At 39.4% G+C, this 22034-nt stretch overlaps 1 protein-coding gene across 3 annotated transcripts in view; it reads right to left on the bottom strand.

Annotated features, from left to right (window-relative positions):
* The window catches only part of LOC126484632 (uncharacterized), a 224612-nt gene extending 213693 nt beyond the window's left edge, over window positions 1-10919 (bottom strand). Inside the window, exons 1-2 of one of the 3 annotated variants that reach the window (XM_050108222.1) lie at window positions 10690-10919; window positions 561-655 (exon numbers count right to left, since the gene is read on the bottom strand). The gene's annotated coding sequence lies outside the window, so the exon portion shown is untranslated. The remainder of the gene's footprint in view (window positions 1-560; window positions 656-10689) is intronic. The other 2 variants (XM_050108221.1, XM_050108223.1) reach the window with 2 other exon arrangements.
* Window positions 10920-22034: the final 11115 nt, after the last annotated feature.

The following is a 22034-nucleotide window of genomic DNA, read 5'->3' as shown; positions in this document are numbered from 1 at the left end:
CTTTTTTGCAGTTTCTTCGTTTTTAATCCACAGTTCATAACCAACAGATTGTGGTCAGGATCCACATCTGCTCCTGGAAATGTCTTACAATTTAAAACCTGGTTCCTGAATCTCTGTCGAACCATTATATGATCTATCTGAAGCCTTCCAGTGTCTCCAGGCCTCTTCACATATACAACCCCCTTTCATGATTCTCGAACCAAATGTTAGCTACGATTCAGTTATGCTCTGTGCATAATTCTATCAGACGGCTTCCTCTTTCATTCCTTACACCCATTCCATATTCAGCTGCTACTTTCCTTCTCTTCCTTTTTCCTACTATCAAATTCCAGTCCCCCATGAGTATTAAATTTTCATCTCCCTTCACTATCTGAATAATTTCTTTTCTCTCATCATACATTTCTTCAATCTCTTCGTTGTCCGCGGAGCAAGTTGGCATATAAACTTGTACTACTGTGGTAGATGTGGGCTTCGTGTCTATCTTGGCTACAATAATGCATTCACTACACTGTTTGTAGTTTATAACAACTAAAATTCAAAGGTAAATTCCAAAAACTTACACAAAATGATAGACCAACCTCCTTGTTCTGTAGATATGCTGAACATAAACTATGTCAATGTGTAAGGGGAGGGAGGTGCACTGCATAACTTTCACCTGCAAATGAAACAGATCAATAGCAACATTTGATAAAAGATTATTTTCAAACTAGTCAGTTGTATTTACATTTCGGTGTTGGGCGGTGGGAGCTCACTACAAAGATGCCACATTTCTTTGGTTGACCTTGCCTAAATTGAAACGTTAACTATGTACCTCTTGCCCAATTACTCGTGTTGTTCATGATGATGGAATGGATTCGATAATGTCATGCTTCACTTAGTTAAATCCATTTCTATTATTTCAATCAACAATATGAAAAAGACATTTATACCTGCATATATAGGATATAGTAACAACCTCCCTCCCCCCCCCCTCCCCATGGACCATGGATTTTACCTAGGTGGGGCGGCTGGCATACCTCAACAACACAAATAATAATACTGTATGTGCAACTGCAAGTGGCAGCTTGGAGATGCCAGCCTAATCCATGGTTCCCGAAGAGAGGCAGTAGCCTTTTCAGTAGCTGCACAGGCAAGTCTGGATGACCAACTGATTTGGCCTGGTAACACTAGGCCTTGCATAAATTGAAACGTTAACTATGTACCTCTTGCCCAATTACTCATGTTGTTCATGATGATGGAATGGATTCGATAATGTCATGCTTCACTTAGTTAAATCCATTTCTATTATTTCAATCAACAATATGAAAAAGACATTTATACCTGCATATATAGGATATAGTAACAACCTCCCTCCCCCCCCCTCCCCATGGACCATGGATATTACCTAGGTGGGGCGGCTGGCATACCTCAACAACACAAATAATAATACTGTATGTGCAACTGCAAGTGGCAGCTTGGAGATGCCAGCCTAATCCATGGTTTCTGAAGAGAGGCAGTAGCCTTTTCAGCATCTGCACAGGCAAGTCTGGATGACCAATTGATTTGGCCTGGTAACACTAGGCAACAAAGCCTTGCTATGTTGGTACTAAATGGATGGAAGGAAAGGAAAACTATAGCAGATATATTTCCCAAGGACATGCAGTTACACAGCGTGGCTTAATGAAGATGCCATCCTCTTGGGTAAAATGTTTTTGAGGTAAAATAGTCTCCCCCCATTCAGATATCTGGGGATAGGTGGTGGATGGGGGGCAGGGGGGGGGGGGGGGAGACTACTCAGGACGATGTATTATTTGTGATAAATAAAACTGGCTTTCTACAGATTGGAGGGTGGAATCAGGCATCCCTTAATAATGTGGGTAGGTTCAAATATTTAGAAAAGGAAAAGGATAAATTGAGGTTAGATATATTAAGAATAGTTGAAGTCCAGTGGTAGGAAGAACAAAATTCCTGGTCAGGTCAATAGAGGGTAATCAACACAAAATATAACAGGGAAAATGCATAAGTGGACCTAATAATGAATAATAAAATAGGATACAGGTAAGTTACTATCAATAGCACAGTGAATGCATTTTGCCCATGTGCATGACCGTAACACAAGTTTATACACTAACTAGTCTGCAGATGTAAAAAAGACTGAAAGATGCGTAATGAGATAAAGTCAGTCAGTCAGATAGTTAAGTGAGACAAAAATTTAATTGTCCTGTTCACATTAAACCTACAAACACACAACAGTAGTTACACTTTGACAGCTGCAATTATTTTCATCTCACATGTTCTCCCTCATCACAGCCTTGGCATTTGAAGCTAAGGTATTTGTTTAGATGCATACTCTTTACAGCAATACACCACCATTCTCACCTCAGCCTTCACTGCACATAATGATCCTAACAGCCTAATCAAAACCAGATGTCCCACAACATAACATCCAATCCTGCTATCACTGAACACTGCCAAACACAATTTAAGAGTACACCTCTTGTTTATCCTGGGCTTCAACATATGAATCAGTTAATTCAACGGGGCCATGATTTCCTAAAATCATGCCTTGTAATGAGGTCCATCCTGACTCATATTTTGCCCACATCACATAGAATAGCTTTTCGTGAAACCCCTCCCCAACAGCCTGGTCACGCCCTTTGTTCCTTCTGCACCCATTTACCTACCCTGTGGCTCTTACCCCTGACTAGGTACTGAAAGACTTGCCTGAAGCATCCTCCTACCACCACCTACAACAGCCCTGTGATTGGGAAAACACGTACTATCAACAGGAGAACAACCAATGAAATGACACATCTTGCATACCAGTTGTGAGGGCAGACACTGTTCAGCCTTTTACATTGGTATGATTGCCACCAAGTTATCAGTTAGGATTAATGGGCATACACAGAGGGCTTATACTGGCAACATACGATATTCTGCTGCAAAGCACACTCTACAACATTACAGTCGTGACCTCAGTGCCTATTTCATCTCAGCTGCCACGTGAATTCTCCCATTAGTTTCTCATATCTCTCCTTGTGGCAATTAGCTTTACAATGTGTGCTTGGTTCTTGTCACCCACCTGGTGTAAATTTACGCCAATTTCTGTGGTCCCTGAACATCTTTTCAGTGATTATGCCCCGATACATGTAGCTGCAACCACAATGCAGAAGTATCTGTTGAGAGACCAGAAAACTTGTGGTTCCTGAAGAGCGGCACCAGCCTTTTCAATAGTTGCTGCAGCAAGTCTTGATGATTGACTGATCTAGCCCTTGTAACTTCAACCAAAAAGGCCTTGTAGTGCTGGTATTCTGAACGGCTAAAAGCAACAGGGAACAACAGCCGTAATTTCTCCTGAGGGCATGCAGGTCCACTTTACAGTGAAATGATGATCACAATCTCTTGGGTGAAATATTGCAGAGGTAAAGTAGTTCCCCAGGAATGGTTTTGATTATGAAGTAGAAAATAGGAATGCAGGTAAGCTACTATGAACAGCATAGTGACCGCATTATCGTAACCAAAACAGACACGAAGCCCACATGTACCACAGTAGTACACATTTATATGCAGATGATAAAGACATTAAAGAAAGAGGAAGCTGACTGGCAGAATTTCACACAGAGTATAAATTAATCATTGTTAACACTTGGGTTAAGAATAATAATATAAGGTTGTATACGTGTAAGACACATGGAGACATAGGGGGTTTCAAAATGATTATATAATGGTTAGACAGAGATTCAGGAAACAGGTTTTAAACATTTCCAGGGGCAGGTGTGGATTCTGACCACAATCTATTGGTTATGAACTGTAGATTAAAACTGAAGAAATTGCAAAAAAGGTACAAAATTAAGGAGATGGACCTGGATAAGTTGAAAGAACCTGACATTAGGGAGCATCAGGCAACAGATGACTAGAACAGGGGGAAAGAATACAGTAGAAAATGAATGGGTAGTTTTCGGAGATGAAATATTGAAGCCAGCAAAGGATGAAATAGGTAAAAGGACAAGGCTTAGCAGAAACCCTTGGATGACACAGGAGATATTAAATTTAACTGATGAGTGGAGCAAAATGCAACAAATGAAACAGATGAAAGGGAATACAAACATCTAAAAAATGAGATTGACAGGAATGGAAAATAGCTAAGCAGGAATGGCTAGACGGCAAATATAATGATTTAGAAGCATATATCATGGGGAAAGAAAAGTGCTGCCTACAGGAAAATAAAAAATACTTTTAGATAAAAGAAAAACACCTGTATGAGTACCAAGAACTCAGATGGAAAACCAGTCCTAAGCAAAGAAGGGAAAGGAGATAGGTGGAAGGCGTATATAGAGGGTCTATATTAGGGAGATGTATTTGAAGACAATATTATGGAAATGGAAGAGGATGTAGATGAAGATAAGATCATAAATACAATACTGCATGAAGAATCTGACAGAACACTGGAAGACCAAAGACAAAACAAGGCCCCAGGAGTAGACAGCATTCCGTTAAAACTACTGATAGCCTTGGGAGAGACAGCCATGACAAAACTCTTCCACCTGTTGTGCAAAACTTATGAGGCAGTCGAAATACCCTCAGACTTCAAGAACAATATAGTAATTCCAATTCCAAAGAAAGTAGTTGCTGACAGGCATGAAAATTACCGAAGTATCAGTTTCATAAGCCACAGTTCCAAAATACTAAAACGAATTCTTGACAGAAGAGTGGTAGGACTGGTTGACGGTGAGCTCAGCAAAAATCTGTTTGGATTCCAGAGAATTGTAGGAACACATGAGGCAATACTGACCCTATGACTTATCTCAAAGATTGGTTACGGAAAGACAAACCTATGTTTGTAGCATTTGTAGACTTAGAGAAAGCTTTTGACAACATTGACTGGAATACTCTGAAATTCTGTAGGTACAGGGATAAAATACAGGGAGCAAAGGACTATTTACAACTTCTGCAGAAACAACACGGCATTTATATGAGACGAGGGGCACGAAAGGGAAGCAGTAGTTGGGAAGGGAGTGAGACAAGGTTGTAGGCTATCCCCTATGTTATTCAATCTGTACATTGAGCAGGCAATAAAGGAGAACAAAGAAAAATTTGGTGTAGGTATTAAAATCCATGGAGAAGAAATAAAAACATTGAAGACTGCCGATGACATTGTAATTCTGTCAGAGACAGCAAAGATCTTGGAAGAGCAGTTGAATAGAATGGACAGTATCTTGAAAGGAATACGTAAGATGAACATCCACAAAAACTCAACAATGATAATGGAATGTTGTCAAATTAAATCAGGTGATGCTAAAGGAATTAGATTAGGAAACAAGACGCTTAAAGTAGCAGATGAGTTTTGCTATTTGGGCAGCAAAATAACTGATGATGGCTGATGTAGAGAGGATATAAATTGTAGACTGGCAATGGCAAAAAAAAAGCATTTCTGAAGAAGAGACGTTTGTTAACATCGAGTATAGATTTAAATGTTGTAAGTCTTTTCTGAAGATATTTTTCTGATGTTTAGCCATGTACGGAAGTGAAACAAGGATGATAAACAATTTTGACAAAAGAGAATACAAGCTTTTGAAATATAATCTACCAAAGAATGTTGAACATTAGGTGAGGCAATCATGTTAATTAATGAGGAGGTACTGAATAGAAATGGCGAGACAAGAAATTTGTAGCACAACTTGACCAAAAGAAGGGAGTGGTTAGTAGGACACATTCCAAGACATCAAGGAATCACAAATTGGAGGGAAGTGTGGGAGGAAATTATCGTAGACAGATGAATAGATTAAATAGGTTGAGAAGGATGTAGGTTGCAGTAGTTATTCGGAGATGAAGAGGCTCACATGGGATAGAATACCATGCAGAGCTGCATCAAACCACTCTTTGGACTGAAGACCAAAATGACAACAACCCTTTCTTTCCTCCTTTTTATTGTTCTATATCTTTTGTTTTCTGACCTGTCTATTTGTCGCCTCCTGTAATATGTCTACCATGTATAATGCACTTAGCTTTCCGCTCTTATTGCTTTTTTAGTAATCTCTGTCTTATTTCTTATCCTATCTTTGACCTTAAAGTTCTCAGGTTTTCAAATATCATCTGGGGCGGGCAACAACAATCAGTCTTTCCATCCTGTCCTGTGCCTCTCCCCTGATAACTGAGCAATTTTTCCGTAATTCTTTCCATTTCCCAAGCCTCAAGAGTCATTTTCCTTCATCCCTATTGCTTTCCCTTCAACCTTGCCTGGAAGAGCAGTCACTGGCCCCTAAAGCTTGTAATTCTCTTTTTGGGCTATGTGTTTTCTCTTGCCAATGATAGGTGAGTATATTCTTTTGCTCCATTCATTATATTTTCAAGCACTGATCTTTTCAATAATACTTTAATTTTGATGAGTCACTGGAATTTGATAGTAGGAAAAGAAAGTGAATGATTAACAATGGAACATGAACTGGGGGGAAGGAATGAAAAAGGGGAGCTGCCTGTTAGAATTTTGCACAGAGCACAATTTAATCATTGCTAACACTTGGTTTAAGAATCATGAAAAAAGTCTGTATATGTGGAAGACACCTGGGGACACAGTCTGCTTAAGACCGATCACATAATGATAACACAAGAGATTCTGAAATAAGGTTTTACACCATAAAGCATTTCAAGTGGCATGTTGGGGTCTGGCCACAATTTACTGGTTATGGAATGCAGGTTGAATCTTAAGCAATTGCAAAATGGATGGTGTTTATGGTCATGGGCTCTGGATGAATTGGAAGAACTGCAGGCTGAACTTGGGAATTTCTGAACTGAAACAGAGGAAAGAAATCCAATTGAAGAGGAATGGGTAGCTTTAAGAGATGACATAGTGAAAGTAGCAGAGGATCAGGAGGCAAAAAGACCAAGAATAGTAGAAATCCCTGTAAAACAAATGAGATATTGAATTTAATTGGTGAAGGGAGAAAATATAAAAATGCATGAAATTAAGCTGGTAAAAGAGAATATATACATCTAAAAATGAAACTGACGGGAAATGTAGAAATTCTTGGAAAACACAGGAGATACTGAATTTACAGGTGAAAGGAAAATATGTGAAAATGTATCAAATGAAGCAAGTAAAAGAGAATACAGATACCTAAAAAATTAAATGGACACGAAATGCAAAATGGGTAAGCAGCAATGGCTAGAGGACAAATGCAAGGCTGTAGAAATATGCATGACTGGGGGAAAGATTGATTCAGCCTATAGAAAAATTAAAGAGGCCTTTACAGATAAAAGAAGCAGTTTCATGAAGAACAAGATCTGAAATGGCAAGCTAGTACTAAGTAAAGGAGGGAAATCTAAAAGAATATACAAACAGTCTATAAAGCAGAAACTAACTCAAGGACGATATTACAGAAAGAGAAGACAGAGTTGGTGAAGATGAGACAGGAGATACGCTACTTCAAGAATAACTTGACAGAGCACTGAAAGCCCTAAGATGGAAATAAGCCCCTAGAGTGGCCAACCATTCAGAATTATAGAGATTCTTGGCAGAGATTTTGCTCGAGTATCATGTCGTTTTTGGAAACCCAGAATCTACTCTGTAGGAAACAACATGGATTCCGGAAACAGCGATCGTATGAGACCCAACTCGCTTTATTTGTTCATGAGACCCAGAAAATATTAGATACAGGCTCCCAGGTAGATGCTATTTTCCTTGACTTCCGAAAGGCGTTCGATACAGTTCCGCACTGTCGCCTGATAAACAAAGTAAGAACCTACGGAATATCAGACCAGCTGTGTGGCCGGATTGAAGAGTTTTTAGCAAACAGAACACAGCATGTTGTTATCAATGGAGAGACGTCTACAGACGTTAAAGTAACCTCGGGCGTGCCACAGGGGAGTGTTATGGGACCATTGCTTTTCACAATATATATAAATGACCTAGTAGATAGTGTCGGAAGTTCCATGCGGCTTTTCGCGGATGATGCTGTAGTATACAGAGAAGTTGCATCATTAGAAAATTGTAGCGAAATGCAGGAAGATCTGCAGCAGATAGGCACTTGGTGCAGGGAGTGGCAACTGACCCTCAACATAGACAAATGTAATGTAATGCGAATACATAGAAAGAAGGATCCTTTATTGTATGATTATATGATAGCGGAACAAACACTGGTAGCAGTTACTTCTGTAAAATATCTGGGAGTATGCGTGCGGAACGATTTGAAGTGGAATGATCATATAAAATTAATTGTTGGTAAGGCGGGTACCAGGTAGAGATTCATTGGGAGAGTCCCTAGAAAATGTAGTCCATCAACAAAGGACGTGGCTTACAAAACACTCGTTCAACCCATACTTGAGTATTGCTCATCAGTGTGGGATCCGTACCAGATCGGGTTGACGGAGGAGATAGAGAAGATCCAAAGAAGAGTGGTGTGTTCCGTCACAGGGTTATTTGGTAACCGTGATAGCATTACGGAGATGTTCAGCAAACTCAAGTGGCAGACTCTGCAAGAGAGGCGCTGTGCATCGCAGTGTAGCTTGCTCGCCAGGTTTCGAGAGGGTGCGTTTCTGGATGAGGTATCGAATATATTGCTTCCCCTACTTATACCTCCCGAGGAGATCACGAATGTAAAATTAGAGAGATTAGAGCGCGCATGGAGGCTTTCAGACAGTCGTTCTTCCCGCGAACCATACGCGACTGGAACAGAAAAGGGAGGTAATGACAGTGGCACGTAAAGTGCCCTCCGCCACACACCGTTGGGTGGCTTGCTGAGTATAAATGTAGATGTAGCCGACCATTACTAAACTATTATACTGTTCCAGTCAGTGTTAGGTTAGTGGTGTTTAACGTCCCGTCGACAACGAGGTCATTAGAGACGGAGCGCAAGCTCGGGTTAGGGAAGGATGGGGAAGGAAATCGGCCGTGCCCTTTCAAAGGAACCATCCCGGCATTTGCCTGAAACGATTTAGGGAAATCACGGAAAACCTAAATCAGGATGGCCGGAGACGGGATTGAACCGTCGTCCAGTCAGTGTGCAAGATATATGACGGGGAAATACCTTCAGGCTTTACGAATGTAATAATTCCAGTTCCAATGAGGGCAGTTGGTTATGTAACAGCTATGAATACTATCGAATCACTGCATTAATAAATATAGTTACAACACAAAGGCACAAATTATTTACAGAAGAACAGAAAACTAGCAGAAGTTGATGATCTCAGGGAACATCACATTGTTTTCTGGAGAATGTTTGAACAAGTGAGGAAATACTTATCCTATCTTAACTTAAAAACAAGGTGCAGAAATGAAAATTTATGTTTATAGCTCTTGAAGATATAGATAATGTTTGTGACAATGTTGACTGGGCAACATTCCCTGAAATTTTTAAGGCAGCAAGGCTAAAATATAGGGAGTGAAAGGTTACTTTACAACTTGTACAAAAACTAGACAGAAGTTAGCCTATAAAGAGTCAACAGACATGAAACAGAATCAGAAGCTGAGAAGGGAAAGAGACTGCATTGTGGCCTATTCTCCTTGACAGTCAACCTGTACACTGAGCAACCAGCAAGGAAACAATCACTGTACTAAACTGCTGTATATGATTCTTATATTCACTGTTTATTAACTCCTCATAAACGAAAATATGTTCAAAAATTTATTGACTCATTCCACATCCATGACAATCATTCCCTTTGGTATTTGCGGAAGGCGCATTAGTATACTCGATTTTCAATGTAAATATTTATTTTATGTTCATGTTCTTCGGACACATTCTACATCCTGGAGCATCTCCTCACTATGGGTCAACTGCAATGAAATGTACATCTAATCTAATCCAATCAAGAAAAATCTGGAAAGGGATTTAAAATTCAGGGAGTAGAAACAAAAACTTTGAGGTCTGCTGATTACGCTGTAATTATGTCAGAGACAGCAAAGGCCTCGGAAGAACAGTTAACTGCAATGCTTCGCGTCTGGACACAAGATATAATGAATATCAGCAAAAATGAAATGTAACTGAATTAAATCAGGCAACCCTGCAGTGACCCGATTAGGGGATGCGATATTAAAAGTAGTTTTTGAGGAAGAAAAATAACATGATGGCCGAAGTAATGAGGATATAAAATGCAGAGAGACAGTAGCAAGTAACGCATTTTGAAGGAAGCATCTTTTCTAAAGGTATTTGGATGGAATGTAGCCTTGTATGGAAATGAAATAGGAACTATAAACAATTCAAACATAAAGAAAGTAGAAGTTTCTGAAAGGTAATGCTGCAGAACAATGCTGACCGTTAGATACGTGGATCGAACAATTAATGACAAGGTAATCAATGAGAACCATTTAATTTTTGAGTCTATAGAACGAAAACAATCTAATCAACTGAGGGACAAAGAAGTTTATGGCACTACTTGCCTAAAAGATGGGATCAGTTGACAGAAAACAACCAGACGCATCAAAGAACAGTTTGGCCATGGTTGTAACTGTGGAGGATACAAATTGTTGAGGGGTCATAGGTGTGAATATGGAAGTAGATTCGTATGGATGTAAGTCGTAATAATTCTTCAGGAACGAAGAGGCTTGCACAGGTTAGACTTACATGCAAAGCTGCATCAAACCATTCTTCGAACCGCAAACTACAACAATGATAGAACCAGCAGACACTTAAAATGAGCCATGAGCTTAAATACTGATATTGGCGTAAATACACAATAGAATGGAAAGTGACAAAACCAACTGCAGTTACAAACCACAAAGTAACAGTAGCGTCTATCTCGAACTCATGGCCAGTGTTTACAGCTTGCCACACGCAGTGTTTATTGTTGCCACACAGCTACATCAAATCGTTTTCCGCTATAAACAATAAACACAAGCACTGTCATTTGTTATTAAAACACAAAAGCCACCACGTCAGAGATGTTAACTGTGCCTGTAAAAATAAGAACCAGTAACTAAAAATCGAAAGCACGTCCGCCACCCGGCTGAAATCGAACAGCGGTCACATGACTTCTCTCGCTCGCTACCACAGTCTTATGTTAGACTGTGTCTCTACATTCGAGCTTTCATATTAGATTCATGATTTCATCATATTTCGGTTGCTTCCGCATTATAACTTGCGTGCTATGACAGAATCCCGTTTTTTGGCAAAGGCCTAATGAAGATGTATCACCTTAGGTGCGATTTATCATAATTAAATGTCAGTTAATGACACATCGCCTGCAAAAATTCAAGAAAATTTACTACAAACAATTGTAATGGTGTATTTAGCATCTGTTTCCCGTAGTCGGGAGGTTAGAGACGTGATGTTCTGGACTGAAAAATACCATGTTCGAAACTAGACACCTTGTAATTTTTTTCCTTCGCGTTTGTAACACACTTTACGAATTACTTATTCGTGCAATAGAAATATATTCTACATTATGCACTGTTACTTATAAATAACGAGTTCCTTCCATGTTATGACTTCAAGCTGCGTGGAAAATGAAAGATGGAATTGCTGTGTGTGGAACTACTAGCAACTATTTATATTTCGTCTTGTCACAAATATTTGATCGTTTTCTCCGTATATGTCACGCTCTCCAAGGGCGTGGTTAGTAAGGAATCGGAGTACAGCTTAAAATTCTTGCAAGTAAAAGCAGCGGCAACTATATATATATTCCTGCCTATCACAAATATTTGTCTGATATCTTCGGAAATGTCACGATATCCGATGGTGTGGTTAGGCAGGAACCAAAGAGTAAAAGCTAAATATCTGCATGAAAAACGAGACGCGACCATTTTCTAGTCTTGGCTGTCATCCATACTTTGCTGATTATTCGAAATATGTCGTGATTTTCGGGGGTGTGGTTAGGTAAAAATCTAAGCGAATCTAAGAAACTAAGACTTAAAATTGATGCGAATGAAACAAGCAGCAATTGCATTTACACCAGCTTGCCACGAATATTTAGCTGCGATCGAATCCTAACTGTGTAACTGTTTATGTAAATTTATCGGCCAAGGGTAAAATTATACCACGCGGGCGACGGACGTAAAGTAACCGTTTCTGATTGCAGCCGAGTACCAGGAGTACTTTCGAATTTCAGTCTCTCATCTAATTAAGCGGTGTTCTCATGACGTCAAAAACGTGAAGCGGAAGTCCGCCATCTTAGTTGTATTCAAATATTTGGTTGTTCCGAGCCGTGGAAGTTGTTAGGTCAAAAACGTCAGCTGCCATTGTTTATGGTTGTACTGCCGAAATCTAACATAACAGTCGCGACACTTCGCCTCGATTTTGTTGCCTATTGATCCAGTAGCGTGCCACTCGACCAGTAAGTAAAACTGTTGAGTTCGTCGCGATCGTGAAAGCGAATGTTGTTGTTGCTGTATTCTTCAGTCCAAAGACTGGTTTGATGCAGCTCTCCACGCCACTCTGTCCTGTGTAATCTTCTTCATCTCTAAGTAACTACTGCAATCTACATGCTTCTGTATCTGCTTAGCGTATTCATCTCTTGGTCTCCCACTGCAATGTTTACCCTCCACACTGCCCTCCAATACTAAATTGGTGATCCAATGTCATGTCCAGAACATGTCATACCAACCGATCCCTTCTTTCAGACAAGTTGTGCCACAAATTCTTCCCCTCCCCAATATTATTCAGTGCCTCCTCATCAGTTACATGATCTACCAATCTAATCTACGCCATTTTTCTGTAGCACCACATTTTGAAATCTTCTATTCTCTTCTCGTCTAAACTATTTTTTGTCCATGTTTCACTTTCATACATAGCTACACTCCATTCAAATACTTTCAGAAATGACTTCCTGACACTTAAGTCTATACTCGATATTAACAAATTTCTCTTCTTCAGAAACGCTTTCCTTGCCATTGCCAGCCTATATTTTATATCCTCTCTACTTCGACCACCATCAGTTATTTTGCTTCCCAAATGGCAAAACTCATCTACTACTTTAAGTGTCTCATTTCCTAATCTAATTCCCTCAGCATCACCTGATTTAATTAGACTACATTCCTCTATCCTCGTTTTGCTTTTGTTGATGTTCATCTTATAGCCTCCTTTCAAGACACTGTCTATCTGTTCAATTGCTCTTCAAGGGCTTTTGTTGTCTCTGACAGAATCACAATGTCGTTGCCAAAGCTCAAAAAATTTGTTTCCTCTCCATGGATTTTAATTCCTGGACCAAATTTTTTTGTCGCTTCCTTTACTGCTTGGACAATATACAGGTTGAATACAATCGGGAATAAGCTACAACCCTGTCTGACTCTCTTCACAACCGCTGCTTCCCTTTCAAGCCCCTCAACCCTTTTAACTGCCATCTGGTTTCTGTACAAATTGTAAACAACTTTTCGCTCCCTGTATTTAACCCCTGCCATCTTCAGAATTTTAGACTATTCCAGTCAACACTATCAAAAGCTTTCTCTGAGTCTACAAATGCTAGAAATATAGGTTTACCTTTCCTTAATCTATTGTCTATGATAAGTTGTAGGGTCAGTTTTGCCTCACATGTTTCAACATTTCTACGGAATCCAAACTGATATTCTCCGAGGTCAGCTTGTACCAGTTTTTCTATTCATCTATAAAGAATTCGCGTTAGTATTTTGCAGCTGTGCCTTTCTAAACTGATAGTTCGGTAATTTAGACAGCTGTCAACACCTGCTTGCTTTGGGATTGGGATTATTACATTCTTCTTGAAGTCTGAGGGTATTTCAGCTGTCTCATACATCTTGCTCACCAGATGGTAGAATTTTGTCAGGGCTGGCTCTCCCAAGGCTAGCAGTAGTTCTGATAGGATGTCGTCTACTCCCACGGCCTTGTTTCCACTTAGGTTTTCCAGTGCTCTGTCAAATTCTTCATGCATTATCATATCTACCATTTCATCTTCACCAACTTTCTCTTCCATTTCTATAAAATTGCCCTCAAGTACATCGCCCTTGTATAGACCCTCTATATACTCCTTCCACATATCTGCCTGCCCTTCTTTGGATCAAACTGGTTTTCCATCTGAGCTCTTGACATACGATGGACGTTTGAAAAGTCCGTTCAAAGTCCGAGAGATGGCGCCACTGGCGCGTATCGAGGTCCTGTTAGTAGCGTATTTGGAAAGAACGCACACCAAGATTCAGCCATATTGGTCAATTTCTTTCTGTTTGACATTTGTGTGTATCAAAGAAGTCGAGTGATTGGCAAAAAACGAACGAAAAAGAATTTTGTGTGGTGATTAAACAGTACTTTATGAAAGGCAAAACACCTCAGGAGACTAAAGAGAAGCTTGATAAACATTATGGTGACTATAAACCTTCGATTAGAACAGTTTATAAGTGGTTTCCAAATTTTTGGAGTGGCCATATTTGCACAAGTGATACTGAATGTTCTGGACGTCCTGTTGAGGTTACGAGTCCAGAAATCATTGATAAAATCCATGATATGGTGATGGATGACAGTGCTGTGGGCGTCTCGAATGTACGGGTACGTAATGTTTTGAATAAAGATTTGGACATGAGGAAGCTATCCGCAAGATGGGTTCTGCGATTGCTCAAGCTTGACCAAAAACGGAATCGTGTGAAGTGTTGCAAGGATGGTTTACAGCAATTCGGGAAGAATCTGCTGGACTTTAAGCATCGTTTCGTCACTGTGAATGAAACATGGATACATTACTATATTCCTGAGACCAAACAACAATCTAAACAATGGGTTACCAAGGGAGAATCTGCACCAAAAAAGGCGAAGACCACTCCTCCGGTTTTAAAGGTTATGTCGACTGTCTTTTGGGATTCAAAAGCGATAATCATCATCGATTATCTGGAAAAGTATAAAGCTATTACAGGTGAATGTTATTGATCGTTATTGGACCGTTTGAAAACCGAGCTGCAAGAAAAACGTCGGCGATTGGACCGCAAAAAAGCCCTTTAGCATCACGACAATGCAGCAGCACACACCTCAGCAGTTGTGGTTGCAAAATTAATGGAAACAGGATTCCAACTCGTTTCACATTCCACCTATTCTCCGGACTTGACACCCTCGGACTGCTATTTGTTCCCCAGTTTGAAGAAATGGCTGGCGGGACAAAGATTTTATTCAAACAAAGAGGTGATTGCAGCAACTTATAGCTATTTTGTAGATTTGGAAATTCCTATTATTCGCAAGGGATCAACAAATTATAACAGTTTTGGACAAAGTGTATAAGTATAAAAGGAGACTATGTCGAAAAATAAAAAAGGACTACCCCAAACACGTAAGTAGTTTTTATTTTTGCGTGGACTTTTCAAACGCCCCTCGTACATGCAAGTGGTTCTCTTTTCTCCAAAGATCTCATTAATTTTACTCTTCCCTTCGTGATATATACCTCTACATCCCTACATCTGTCCTCTAGCCATCCCTGCTTAGCCATTTGGCACTTCATGTCGATCTCATTTTTGAGACATTTGTTCTCCTTCTGTTACCCAAGGCTTTCTACTATCCCTTGTCTTTTTACCTACTTGATCCTCTGCTACCGTCACTATTTCATCTCTCAATACTACCCATTCTGCTTGTACTCTATTTCTTCCCCTTGTTCTTGTCAATTGTTCCCTAATAGTCTCTCTGAAAGTCTCTACACCCTCTGGTCCTTTCAGTTTACCCAGGTCACATCTCCTTAAATTCCCACCTTTTTTGCAATTTCTTCAGTTTATAAATCTACAATTCATAAGCAATAGATTTTGGTCAGAGTCCACATCTGCTCCTGGAAATGTCTTACAATTTAAAACCAGGTTCCTATATCTCTGTTTTACCATTATGTAATCTGTCTGAAACCTATCAGTGTCTCAAGGCCTCTTCCACATATACAACCTTGTTTCATGATTCTTAAACTAAGTGTTAGCTGCGATTGAGTTACACTACGTGCAAAATTCTACCAGATGACTTCCTCTTTCATTCCTTATCCCCATTCCATATTCTACTTTTCCTACTCTTCTTTTTCCTACCATCGAATTCCAGTCCCCCATGGCTATTACATTTTCGTCTCCTTTCACACTCTCTGAATGATTTATTTTATTTCATCATACATTTCTTCAATCTCTTCGTCATCTGTGGAGTGAGTTGGCATATAAACTTGTACTACTGTGGTAGGTGTGGGATTTGTGTCTATCTTGGCTACAATAATGCATTCACTATGCTGTACATATTACCTTGCCCACTCCTATTTTTTTCTTCATTATTGAACCTACTCCTGCATTACCACTATTTGGTTTTGTAATTATAACTCTGAATTCACCTGACCAGAGGTGTCATTCTTTTTGCCACCAAACTTAACTAATTACCACTATAACTAACTTTAACCTATCCATTTCATTTTTTAAATTTTGTAAGCTACCTACCCGATTAAGGATCTGACATTCCACACTCTGACCATAAAATGCCATTTTTCTTTCTCCTGATATCGATGTCCTCCTGAGTAGTCCCCGCCCGGAGATCCGAGTGGGGGACTATTTTACCGCTGGAATATTGTACCCAAGAGGACGCCATCAGCATTTAACCATACAGTAAAGCTGCATGCCCTTGGGAAAAATTACAGCTGTAGTTTCCCCATGCTTTCAGCTGTTCACAGTACCAGCACAGAAAGGCTGTTTTGGTTTATGTTACAAGGCCAGATCAGTCAATCTTCCAGACTGTTGTCCCTGCAACTACTGAAAAGTCTGTTGTCCCTCTTCAGGAACCACACATCACACGTTTGTCTGCCCTTTCTCAAAATACCCCTCCATTGCTGTTACACCTATAGTATGGCTATCTGTATTGCTAAGGCATGCAAGCATCCCCAGTAAAGGCAAGGTACATGGTTCATGGGGGGGGGGGGGGCAAGTGAATGGTAGATGTTTATGTTGGTTTGTACAGTGGTTGGGTTTGTGCAATGGTTTTTACAAACGGTGGCCTCTGTAGCGCAATAAATTGCAGCAAGAATAAGAAGAAGATACCACAACTGTGTTTGTTTCAGGTTGCCCAAGGACCCTGAGAGTTATGTACCATCATGTTACTAAACTGTGTCGTCGGGATTCACTTGCAAACTACATATGTATTATTGATTAGTGTCTCGTTTTAGGAGCAGAAAGTGGCTAGTGAATAGCAGACGAGAAGCTGCTATGGAAAAAGACTCTGTTTACCTTTATAACAATGTTAAGTTTTGTTCGCTACAGTTCGAACCCAACCAGTTCATGAATACAGACAATAATAAACTCGTGTAGAATGCATTACCCACACCAACATCCCAAATAAGCCACCTCAACTGACGATGAAGAGGAAACTGGCACAAAGGTTCGACAATCCATCTAAAGCTGTAAAACAGTCATATGGCACAGAAGCAGCCTGTTCAACTCTCCATTCATCTGTGCCAGATTCATCTGAATCATCAACAAAAACTTGCTTTGATGATGAAGTGGTTAGATTAAGTACTGCTATTCCTGCCTTGCAAAAGCGTGTGAAGTGTCAGTATGCGCAAATCACTAGACTTCTTGCAAAACTATTATGGGACAAGGAAAGTGCTTGTCACTTTAAACAAAGACAATATCTGAAACTGTATCAGGTGGATCAAGTGAAGAAGTAAAAACAAATTTTGAAGACAATAGGATCCCAATATTTAAAAAAAGATGCTGATGACTTTTTGTTAAGCCACCATGCCATTGAAGGAGAAGATGGAAAAATAAAAATAAGTTGTGTTTTCTAAATTTATTATATTACAGCACTCAGGCATACAGGTTTTGTCAGAATGTTTTATGCTTCCACAAGTGCGTACATTACAGAGGTATGTGGAAGGCATATGAATGAAACATGGGATAAGTGAGAATACGTTCCACCTTTTAAACCGGAAGGTACAGCATTTGTCCGATACTGATAAACTAGCGAATATGTCAATCGATGAAATGTCTCTAATAGCAAATTTAACATTTGACAGCACTCTTGACAGAGTTATTGGGTCTGAGGACTTGGAAGTTAGACACACAGCATATTTCTCCCACTACCTGGGAGTTGCTTGTCCCACTTAGAATAATATAAAGAGGAAGGTCGTACGTGTTGCAATAGGCGACAATGAATAAAACACAGGAGTTCTACAGAACAAGAAATGGGGCGTCGTTCCCTTTTGCAGTTAGAGGTACATACCTGTGCTTCTTATTTGTGACTCTGTGTGTTTAAATGGGGCGTCAATCCCTTTGGTACATATCTGTTAATCTGTGTGTTTCTATTCTTTTGATATCAATGTGGTAAGCTGCAGATCTATCCAACATCACAAGTGTTTTTTCACGAATGTGTTCTAGCTTGCCACTGGATTCATGATTTTTATCCCTACTTGTGCTTATTTTAGAATAATTTTTAGAAACATCTATGTCTTTTGATATTACCCAAGCTCTAGGAGGCAATAATGTTGTTGTTGTTGTTGTGGTCTTCAGTCTTGAGACTGGGGGGACTATTTTACCTCCGGAATATTTTACCCAAGAGGACGCCATCATCATGTAATCATACAGTAAAGCTGCATGCCCTCGGGAAAAATTACGGCTGTAGTTTCCCCTTGCTTTCAGCCGTTCGCAGTACCGGCGCGGCAATGCCGTTTTGGTTATTGTTACAAGGCCAGCTCAGTCAATCATCCAGACTGTTGCCCTTGCAACTACTGAAAAGGCTGCTGCCCCTCTTCAGGAACCACACGTTTGTCTGGCCTCTCAACAGATACCCCTCCGTTGTGGTTGCACCTACGGTACGGCTATCTATATCGCTGAGGCACGCAAGCCTCCCCACCAACGGCAAGGTCCATGGTTCATGGGGGGGGAGGCAATAATAATAATAATAATTCAAATGTTTCATAAATCACCTAGGAAATGGATGCAAAAAAGCATGCTTATGACGCATCCAATGTTCTCCTTTCTCGTCGCTTGGAGTGTTAGTGTCACTCCAGCTGTCACATGGTAACAACTTCTACAGCACTGAGTGGCGCAACTCTTATGTTAAACTCTGGTACTACTCGTTTCTTCATATATACAAAGTACAGAATTCCTTAAAGGAAGTCCGCAGCTGGTGGTCGTGGGGTAGCGTTCTCGCTTCCCGCGCCCGGGTTCCAGGGTTCGATTCCCGGCGGGGTCAGAGATTTTCTCTGCCTCGTGATGACTGGGTGTTGTGTGATGTCCTTAGGTTAGTTAGGTTTAAGTAGTTCGAAGTTCTAGGGGACTGATGACCATACTGCTCAGAGCCATTTGAAGCATTTTTTTTAACCTTAAAGGAAGCAAATGAATACTGAATAAGTAAAATGATACCTGCTTCATTGGATGAAATACAAATACAAGGCTCATGTTGTAGTTAGTCACAAAGGTCAAGTCTACATTTTTCATACATATTTGTATTTTGTTTGTCTCATAACGTATGTTTTACAGATCATGAGATTGTAAAGTGCATGTTATGAGACAAATAAAATACAAATACAAAAAAATATGAACATTATAGACTGTCTTTTACGACTAACTACAACATAAGTTTTGGGTGCTCCAGCACTGACACATGTTCAGAGTGTGAAAAATTTGTTCTAAATTGATTCACAGAGAAACAAAGAGAAAGATGCAACTCAGATGCAAGCTTTGAAGAAGTAGAAACAATAACTAACAAGATATTATGAACTATATATCAGTGCCAAAGGAAAAAGCAGATGAGTTGTTCCAGATGAAACATGAACGTTTGACATCCAGAAAATCTGTGATTAAGAAAGCAATCTGTATGTGTTACCAGAAGAATCTTCTACTTCTTAATATTACAACCAATGAAGCTTTTTACTGTAAGCAGCTATCATTTTATTCATTCAATATTCAACTGATTCTGTATTTTACACATACGGTGAAACACTTTCCAAAGAGGACTTTAGATTTATAACATTTTGTGTACGGTATTGGTAGATTCATCAAAGCTTTCTAGTTCATCTCTATGATGAAGTCTTACTCCATGTCTTACTTAGAAACCAGAAGGCAAATTGTTTCAATCCAAGGAGCAACGACCCAGGAACAGAAGGTAGAACACAGCATGCCACAAGGTTCGGTCATAGCCTCACTCCTCTTCCTCAATTTTGTAAATGATTTAAGTGAAGTTGGTGAGACATTGCAATTTGTGGACACCACCACTCTTATTGCCAAAGGGGAAAATTCTGTCCAAGCTGTCATGAAGTCTGATGTACAGTTCGAAAACGCTAAAAAATGGTTCATCACCAACAAGATGAAAGTAATCGAAGAATAAACCCAACATTTGGTAAGCTGCCTTAGAAAAAACACATACTCTGACTATACAGAACCTGTGAAACTGTTAGGTTTCGCAATAGATGACAAACTGTCATGGAATGGATATACTGTGCATGTCTGCAAGAAACTCTCTCGTGTAATATACCTCCTACGAAGATTAACAACAGTGATTACAGACCAGTTTCTGATAACTGTCTACTATGCTTTGTTCGATAGCCACATTTTGGATTGATTACAGCTATCGGGTCGTTCGGCAGGCTGCAAAGATGTGCTGCTACTGCAAAAGAAGGCAATAAGCATCATTACATCGGACAGCAGGCAGGAGCACTGCAGACCGTTATTCAGAACATTCGGAATAATGACTGTTTATATCCACTATGTATTACTATGCCTCATCCACATAAGGGAAAACCTAGACACCTACAGCAAGAGGCATAACATCCATATACATAATACCTGCAGCAAAGAAGACATAAATCTACCAAAACAAGAGACAGTTTTCTGGTGATCACTATGAGATTGTCCAAAAAATTACCTGTTGAATTGCAGACCCTGCCGCTAGACAACTTCAAGAAACAAATTGCCAAAGGCCTAAAACAATGCCCACTATACTCGGTCCAAGAATTCTTTGACTGTGAAGAAAGCAAATGGAGACAATGAACATGACATAGTCTATATACATTACCTGTATAAAGTTTAGATGTTATTCTATAATTCATTATATTGTAAACCACTTGATTGTAACTTTGACGCAGTCTGCCCAGCCATGGCTGGTGAACGACGAAGAGCTGGTAATAAATGGTAATAAATAGTAGATCTTCAGGAGATTCAACTCTTACAACTTAATCTGTTCAAACTGTTCATACAATATTTTGATGTACAGCATCTGTGGGTGTCCTGTAAGTTCTATATGCAAGAAATATAATATGGATTTTATAGCTTAAATAAAATTATCTTTAATGTGTTGCAGTTTCACTGTTACAGAAGAAACATAAATTTTGAAACAGACAAAATGTGTATTAAATATAAACAAACCTCTCAGCCTTAATATCATAGAAATAGCCATCTTAATGTCAATAACAAACCAAAAGGGTAAATTTTAAATTATACATTATTGTCAAATTACTAATAAAATTATCTTTTGAAGCGTTATGACTCTTCTGAAAACTTAGGAGACAGAGACACTGAAATGCTGCCTAGTTTTTGTGAGTTCTATCCCAAGTAGAAAATATACAAATTTGAAACATGGAAATTGTGTTGTAATTTTGAAATCAAAAGCATAATAGATTCAGAAAACAGTTCATACTAAAATTACTTTTATTATCTGTGAACCTTGATGGGAAACTTAAAACAGATGTAAACAATCCATAGAAAAACACAAAACTACAAAACACTTGTTTGACAATCAGTGAGAAACACACACCCAAAATCAAATTAAATATACAACTGTCAACAAAAATTTGGAACACCATATCATCATAAACAGTAATGCCTGTAAGCGTTATTCTCGACCTGTATGTTTCATATTTTTCTAGTTTTTGTAATGGTATTAATCTGTCTCAAAAGCACATAAACTAAAAATATAATAACAACCTGGAGGTTGTTCGAAGTCTTCGAAATATTGATGCAAGATGACACACTTGGGTGTCAGGGATGCTGGAAGCTGATGTATGTTAAGGATCTCTCTGCAGATTATTGATCACTAATACATGTGAATATTCTAAGAATTCTGAAAGTGTATCAGAATTGGGACTTAAACGATCTGGTAAAAACGACATCATGGACAAGACTATTTACGTAAAGGCAAACATCAAACATAAACCTGCCATGAGATCCTGTTTTTACAAGCTTGTGTGAAAAGAAG

Source organism: Schistocerca serialis, chromosome 6 (assembly GCF_023864345.2).
Source record: "Schistocerca serialis cubense isolate TAMUIC-IGC-003099 chromosome 6, iqSchSeri2.2, whole genome shotgun sequence".
Lineage (NCBI taxonomy): Eukaryota > Metazoa > Arthropoda > Insecta > Orthoptera > Acrididae > Schistocerca > Schistocerca serialis.
Note: the sequence above shows the minus strand (reverse complement) of the source record. Positions and strands in the feature narration are given on the sequence as shown.